The sequence below is a fragment of the Halyomorpha halys genome, unplaced genomic scaffold (genome assembly GCF_000696795.3).
Source record: "Halyomorpha halys isolate HHAL.00 unplaced genomic scaffold, Hhal_1.1 Scaffold102.1, whole genome shotgun sequence".
Classification (NCBI taxonomy): Eukaryota; Metazoa; Arthropoda; class Insecta; order Hemiptera; family Pentatomidae; genus Halyomorpha; species Halyomorpha halys.
This window is the reverse complement of record NW_027113828.1, coordinates 902,058-909,689: the sequence shown is the minus strand read 5'-3', so window position 1 is coordinate 909,689 and position 7,632 is coordinate 902,058. Positions and strand designations below refer to the sequence as shown.

The window sequence follows — 7,632 nt, the reverse complement described above, 5'->3', positions numbered from 1 at the left end:
TATGATGCTAGGTAACTATCTTTCTATGTATATGATGCTTGGTAATTCTTTCTATATATGATGCTAGGTAACTATCTTTCTATGTATATGATGCTAGGTAACTATCTTTCTATGTATATGATGCTAGGTAACTCTCTATATATATGATTCTAGGTAACACTGTATATATATGATGCTAGGTAACTCTCTATATATATGATTCTAGGTAACTCTCTATATATATGATGCTAGGTAACTCTCTATATATATGATGCTTAGTAATTCTTTCTATATATATGATGCTAAGTAATTCTTTCTATATATGTGATGCTTGGTAACTCTCTATACATATGATGCTAGGTAACTCTCTATATATATGATGCTTGGTAACTCTCTATATATGTGATGCTTGGTAATTCTTTGTGGTATATTATAAAGCTATGACCTAGGAGCGGTATTGTCGATGTTTGTTTCGATTGGCTTTAAACTGGGAGACCTTTCTCCATTACTACATCTTGTGTATTTAGTAATTTCATGAGAATTTTGCTTTACAAATATGGTAATCATAAATTATAGAATAAATATATTAATTAAACTGGAAATCTAAAAATATTTTCAGAATTCAATTTTCCTTAACAATCATTCATCATGAGTATTTTTGACAATCCGAGGGGACTCGAAAACTTTTGTGATGATCACGCCTCGATAAATTAATGAATGCCTCGATTTTGATGATTGGTTCATACGAAACATCTGTTTGTGAAACGAATATCTGAATAATCCTAAGAGGGTTTTTGGCGAGTTGTGTTTTCAGATAGTGTCAAATGAAGATGGATTAGTCTTAAAACTTCATTTGCTATCAGAATCCGTTTGGAAAAGATGAACCCAACTCAATTGGAAATTGCATAGTTGAGTAAGCTGCTCCGAAGGTTATAGAATTAACAATTCTTACAAAAGATAGACCAGAGGCTACTATTATGACGCAGGAAGATCAAATTGGACCATCTGTAGCTATGGGAGTTCAGGCATAGGTTTGCACCCTCGAAACATCTGTGGTGTCGGTTCGAATCCGGCCTGGGCGGTCGGCTGTTATCTCTGTGGCTCTCCAACGAAATAAAAATTTGGCCCCCACCATGGTTAGAATAGAATAGTACCCTGTAGATAGCCCCACCCCCAATGTTAGAAATGACCAGGCAGGGAGTCATCAAAAAGAAAAAAAACGAAAGAAAACAAAGGTTGACCTACAAATTTTGGCTGGGATCGTTCTGCAGTTACAAACATTCGTACATTCGTTCTGAAATTACAAACGTTCGTAGATTTTCGGTCCAATGGGGTTTGTAAGACCTTAGATTTAATGATAAATGTTAGATTGTTACCACTCGCCGAAGTTACACACTACCGTATATGTGCAGAGTACAGGCGGGATGATGGGATGAAGGAGCGGCCATTGCCCTTATCCTTCCCTTTGTGAACAAGAAGATATCCTCCCCGAGTTTTCTTCTTCCTTAATTACCTCCAGTGGGCTTGTTCCTTTTTGCTTCCGCCCTACCTCATCGCCTGCCTTCAGTCGTAAAAGGATTAATAATCTTCCACGGGTGGAATTATCCTTAAATATTTATTTTTTTATTTTAGTGCGTTTTCAAAAGTTGGTTAGTCCCTTTATAATTTTTTGGACTATGACTATCTAGGTCATTAAGGATGAAGACTCATTATCTCCTTACATTACGGAATGAGACCTAACAAATCTATCATCATATACACTAATATATAGGTGATATATAATAAATATCTACAATTTTCCTACAATTGCAATAAAAGAAAGTTATAAACTGGCTATGGTCATTGTTGTATAATTACTAAACCGAAACCACTACTGGCTCATAATTTATTCATCTCCTTCATTTTTATAGCCTTAGCTAAATATAAAGGAGTAAAATAAATATAAAAATATACAAGAGAGTAAGCAGTGTGTTTTGTGTAAGGAAGAGTTTAGTATACTGACCGGCGCTACCTATATATACTGATCCTAACCCAAACAGGGGGGCAAACAGTTTAGTTTATTTTTATCAATTTTATTTCTTCTTATTTGTCTGCTTTGGAAGACCTTTCTATTTTCGTAACACCTGTCAAAATGGAGTTTCCATTTCTTAATACTCGCATAAAAATTAAATTTTTTTTTATTTATTAGGTACTTAGCATGTTATTATTTACAATTGTGCAATGGCAATATGCTTAAAGATTTTTTTAAAAAACGGACTGACATTCAAAATTTGAAGTTGAATTTTCTTTCCTCCTCCTCCAATTTTCAATTATCCTGACTATGTGAACTTCCATCTTTAGTTTTGTTTTTCTTTTTCTACTACTTTTTTTATGATCCCCTTGGAGGTAACTTTGTGATATTATCTTTCAAAATTTTATTATTTTTATCCATTACATTATTGGAATTTTAAAAACGTCCAAAACAAAAATGACACGAACTATGAGAAACTAACTAATTCAGTCAGTCTGTTTTGAAGTGATCAAAACGACAGACAAAATGGTGGGAATCTCAGATGGTCTGTCGCGTGACATCGTTTCGATTTAGCAAACCTACTACAGGTTCTGAACCATCTTACATGTCATATCGTTTTGTTTAGCACGATAAAAGAAGGAAAAATCTAACAAAACTTTTTCCATTTAGCAAACCTACTAACAGGTTCTGAACCATCTTACATGTCATATCGTTTTGTTTAGCACGATAAAAGAAGGAAAAATCTAACAAAACTTTTTCCATTTAGCAAACCTACTAACAGGCTCTGAACCATCTTACATGCCATATCGTTTTATCGTGCTAAAAGAAGGAAATATTTAACAAAAAAAACATTTTCCATTTAGCAAACCAAATTAACAGACTCTGAACCATGTCACATGTCATATCGTTTTATCGTGCTAAAATAAGGAAATATTTAACAACCAAACTTTTTCCATTTAACAAAGTTTAACTAAAGATCATAAATACCTCTAATATTTAGTTAGTGAAATGTGGCAATGTGCCTTTTACATCTGACGTAGAGATTTTTAAATTTCACTTTTAATATGCCCAACCAAAATGGGATTGGGTAGCTCACTGGTAAGGCACCGTGCTTCCAACTCCAAGAACCCGGGTTCGAATACGGCTAGGGCAAATTATTATTTTCTGTTCCACTGTAGCCGTCAGTATTCCAGGGTTCACCCTGCCTCACTATGTGGATATTCCTAATTGGGTAACATCTTGAGGTCTTGCATGATTTTGATCCTTACAAAGTACTGTACCCATAACCCTTCGCGCTACAAAGTGTAATTTAGTTTATTTTTTTATTATGCCAAACAAAGTTTCTATTATATTAAATGGATTTAATAATGAAGTAGGCACCAGTATACGCGTCGAACGACTGCTATACTTTATTAACATTTATAATTAAAAATCTTTGTAATTATTATCATGCAATAAATTTAATTGGCGAGCTGAATGAGATAAAGAAACGAGATGAAACACTTTAAAGTGCCATTGGAGGGCCCTAGGGAAGTTAAAAATTAAAATTAATTAACAATCTTCTACAGCAATATATATAATTATTATTATTTTTAGCCCAGTTGGCAATTAAGGCAAAACTTTTTTATTGCTATTTGAAAGCCTATTCGAAATGTGGTTTATAATGAAGGTTTCGTTAGTTGATATTAAATACTTTCGTATAGTTACTTGCGTAATTTGTGCAAAGTCCGTTATATATATATAATATTGTCAATACATTCAATACTATTCGCCTGTTCAGGGAATAGTATTCTGACAATACTGTCTACAATTGATCTCGTGGGGTGCTGCACGTGCCAAAAGAGGTCAGTATACGCGCCTTTTCCTCGGCTGACCCTTTTAATTCACACTCATCCTCTAGCATTAAAGTGAATGAAGCGGTTTTTGTATTCCAGCCATTAGTCCTCCATCGGCAACTCTTCTTTCTTGTAGGTGTATGTTGTGTGATCAATATAGCCTGGTGATTACTGTTTGTATAAAATCTACAAACTTCCCAAGTAGCGATCCGATGCATGCGTCCACTGACAAACGTCAAATCAATGATTGATGATCTTCCTGCTCTTGTAAACGTCGGATTTGTTCCGGTGTTCATAAGGATTATATCATTTAGTTGTGCGAAAGCTTCCAGGAGAACTTCACCTCGTCGATTTGTTATTCTACTTCCCCATTCCGTTGCCCATGCGTTGAAATCACCAGCTATGATAGTTGGATTATAGCAACTAGCCTCTAAGATAATGCGATCCAATAAATTCGCAAAGTCTTCTATTGTGATGCTGGAATAGACGTAGCAGCTAAATCTGTACACGTCGCTGCCATCCAAATTTTTATATTGTTCGCTGAGAATAGCTCCTGAGATCCTGAGCAGCTTCGCAATGGTTCAAATTCAACTGAAGGATTCTCATCTGCGATGTTGTTGGATTTGCGTCATGGTCTTCAGTGCTGTACGGAAAGCTGGACACTTACTACTTCCACTGGAGTGGTCGGCATCTTCTTTTCCCGCACATAATGCGCATTGAGGTTTCTGGTTACAATCACTAGCTTTGTGACCTGCTTTACTACAGTTTCGACATAGGCAGGTCCTATCCTTTCCAACACAATTCCGGGCTATGTGTCCGTACTCCCAGCAACGAAAACACTTTGGAACTCTGAGTCTTTCCTTGTGCCATAATCTTCCTAGCCTGGAGAACCGGAAGTGAAATAACCGCTGTTAGTGTACCTCCATATGCTTGACGGATAGATTTCACTGCTGTCGTAGGCAGCATAATCTTGCTCCCAAGATATAGGTACATCAGGTGGGTGGGTATACAGGGGGTATAAACATCAGGTGGGTATACAGGGGGTATACACATCAGGAGGGTATACAGGGGGTATACACATCAGGTGGGTATACTGAGAGTATACACATCAGGTGGGTATACAGGGGGTATACACATCAGGTGGGTATACAGGGAGTATACACATCAGGTGGGTATACAGGGAGTATACACATCAGGTTGGTATACAGGGGGTATACACATCAGGTGGGTATACAGGGGGTATACACATCAGGCTGGTATACAGGGGGTATACACATCAGGCTGGTATACAGGGGGTATACACATCAGGTGGGTATAAAGGGGTATACACATCAGGTGGGTATACAGAGGATATACACATCAGGTGGGGGTATACAGGGAGTATAAACATTAGGTGGGAATACAGGGGGTGTTCGCATACTTTTATAGAATATATTTACAATATAGAATACATTTTTGATATTTTTTTGAATTTTTTGAAAACGGCTTTAACGATTTTGGTTATACTCGGCGAGTCGAGGATTCTTTAATATTACGTAGATCTTATTCTCATTGAATAGTCTATTAGGGCTTATATTACGAATCATTAAAAAATCTTCAAAAGTTCTTTAATTTTATTTGTTGGAAAAAAAAATAAGAGTCCTGTTGTTAGTAATAATACTAAATAATTTTGTGTATTGCTGAATGAGTAAAAAGGAAAAGTAGGTATATTCATTTCCAACAGGAAAAGCAGAAAAGGGACCGCCATATGTTTCCCGATTGCATTTCGGCTCTGATATCTAAGGCTATAAGACATCTAAGTAAAACTATTGTATTCCTAGTAGGAACAAACAATGCACCTTCTTTCTTTATAATTTAGATTGGTTGTTCTCACCTCCATGGGCCCTGAAATACGAACGGAACAATGGAATTACTTTCTTTATAATTTATATTGGTTGTTCTCACCTTTATGGGCCCTGAAATACGAACGGAACAATGCAACTTCTTTCTTTATAATTTATATTGGTTATTCTCACCTCCATGGGCCCTGAAATACAAACGGAACAATGCAACTTCTTTCTTTATAATTTTCCTTTCGTGCTATTGAGATGCTTTCTCTCGAATGTAACCAAAATAGCAATAATTAGCTACACGAGCTCTCTAACATGATGTAGCTTATTGAGTGAAAGTTGTGTGATGGTGCGCGCCAAAACGTAGTTCTTTTCTATTACAATGCTTAATGTAGCCTATAAGTATTACAATTATTTATTATTATAATTACATTATTTTTTTATTACAGATTACCAGCACGTGTAGCTCTTCGAAAGGTAAGGAATTTTAAAATGTGTTTATCGAAATGAGATCAGACGTGGGAGAGTCGGTATCCCACTCAGCATTGGACCCGAACCTACTTGCCTCCTTGTCATTGGTTGGATCAATTCCTGTCCATGTCCAATTTCATCCCTTTTTTTTTATCCTCCTATTCGTGTCCATTCTGCCAGAGCTTGGTTATAAATAACAGATTCGTGTAGGCGAGTAGAGTCGGGTATATGTCGGCTCTGCCAGTAACCAAGATTTAAGAAATATTTCTGTTCTACTCAATTAGTTTTATAATTCTGATTTTAATTATTATCTATTGTGATTATGAAAAAAAAGTCCGGAATATTTTCATATGATTCATGCCTAAGTGCTTCAAAAGTGTGTTGGAATTGAATCCTTAAATAGCATTGATAAAATTCTTTAAGAAGCCAACAGATGGACTGACATACAACACTGTGACCTTCCTTCATCTTTTCTCCCAGCCCCTGCTTCGTTTGGTTGAGATATTTGCCTCTTCTATTGAAGTAGTCTACTCTAAATGAAACTTGATTAATCTTTTTAGCAAGTCCAGTCCTAATGAAGGAAGTAAACAGTATACAATTAATAAAAGCAGCTCTTTACAGTAAAGATCAAAAAGTCAATAGCACGTCCTGTTAATAATGTTGTAGGAAGCAACCTTTAGTTTCTTAGCCAGGGCAATCTAACCTTGTATACTTAGTTATTTAGAAAAACAGTTATTAAGTTACTAATTGAAAAAGAATAGCTAGTCTGAGGAAATATGTTGAACATTCGAGGATTGATTTGTGTTGAATGATTAAGATTTATAATTTGACAAAAAGCAATACTTAATCAAGAGATGTGTAAATTTAATACTGGAAAACATTCTCAGAAGTCAACTGACGTGTCTTCTTTATTTTGTCCCGACGCGGTAATGAACTGCTTGTGGGAAAGTTGAAAAAAATGTGGTTAGAATTGATTATGAAGGCGTCCCAAATTATAATTCTCCTCCCGCTGCCGCCTGCGCTACCAAAATAAATATAATAAATTCATAGGATCATGATGGCTTTGAATCAAATCAAACAATGCTTCCACCTGGTGTAATATACATACAATCAACTTATTGTACTAAGAATGCAATTGCTTAATATACGGAGGAAAGTTTGATTCTTTCTTTTCTAGAACAGAAAGAGCGTTCCAATTTTAACTTAGATAAATATATACCAAGCCCGTAATTCAAATATGTAAATTAAGAATATTTTTCATTTTTATTTAAATATTTATGAAATATATCACTAATCAGACCAGCCATTTCACCTATCCAGTATAAGGATAACCACTAATCAGACCAGCCATTGCACCTATCCAGTATAAGGATAACCACTAATCAGACCAGCCATTTCACCTATCCAGTATAAGGATAACCACTAATCAGACCAGCCATTGCACGTATCCAGTATGAGGATAACCACTAATCAGACCAGCCATTGCACGTATCCAGTATGAGGATAA

At 35.7% G+C, this 7,632-nt stretch overlaps 1 protein-coding gene across 5 annotated transcripts in view; it reads left to right on the top strand.

Moving 5' to 3' along the window:
• Positions 1 to 7,632, top strand: part of Cad87A (cadherin-87A) — a 212,838-nt gene that overhangs the window by 67,117 nt on the left and 138,089 nt on the right. For 3 of the 5 annotated variants that reach the window (XM_067051142.1, XM_067051144.1, XM_067051141.1), the window contains one exon: positions 6,104 to 6,131. The exons of the other annotated variants lie outside the window; for them this stretch is intronic. The gene's annotated coding sequence lies outside the window, so the exon portion shown is untranslated. The remainder of the gene's footprint in view (positions 1 to 6,103; positions 6,132 to 7,632) is intronic. 5 annotated transcript variants of the gene reach the window in all.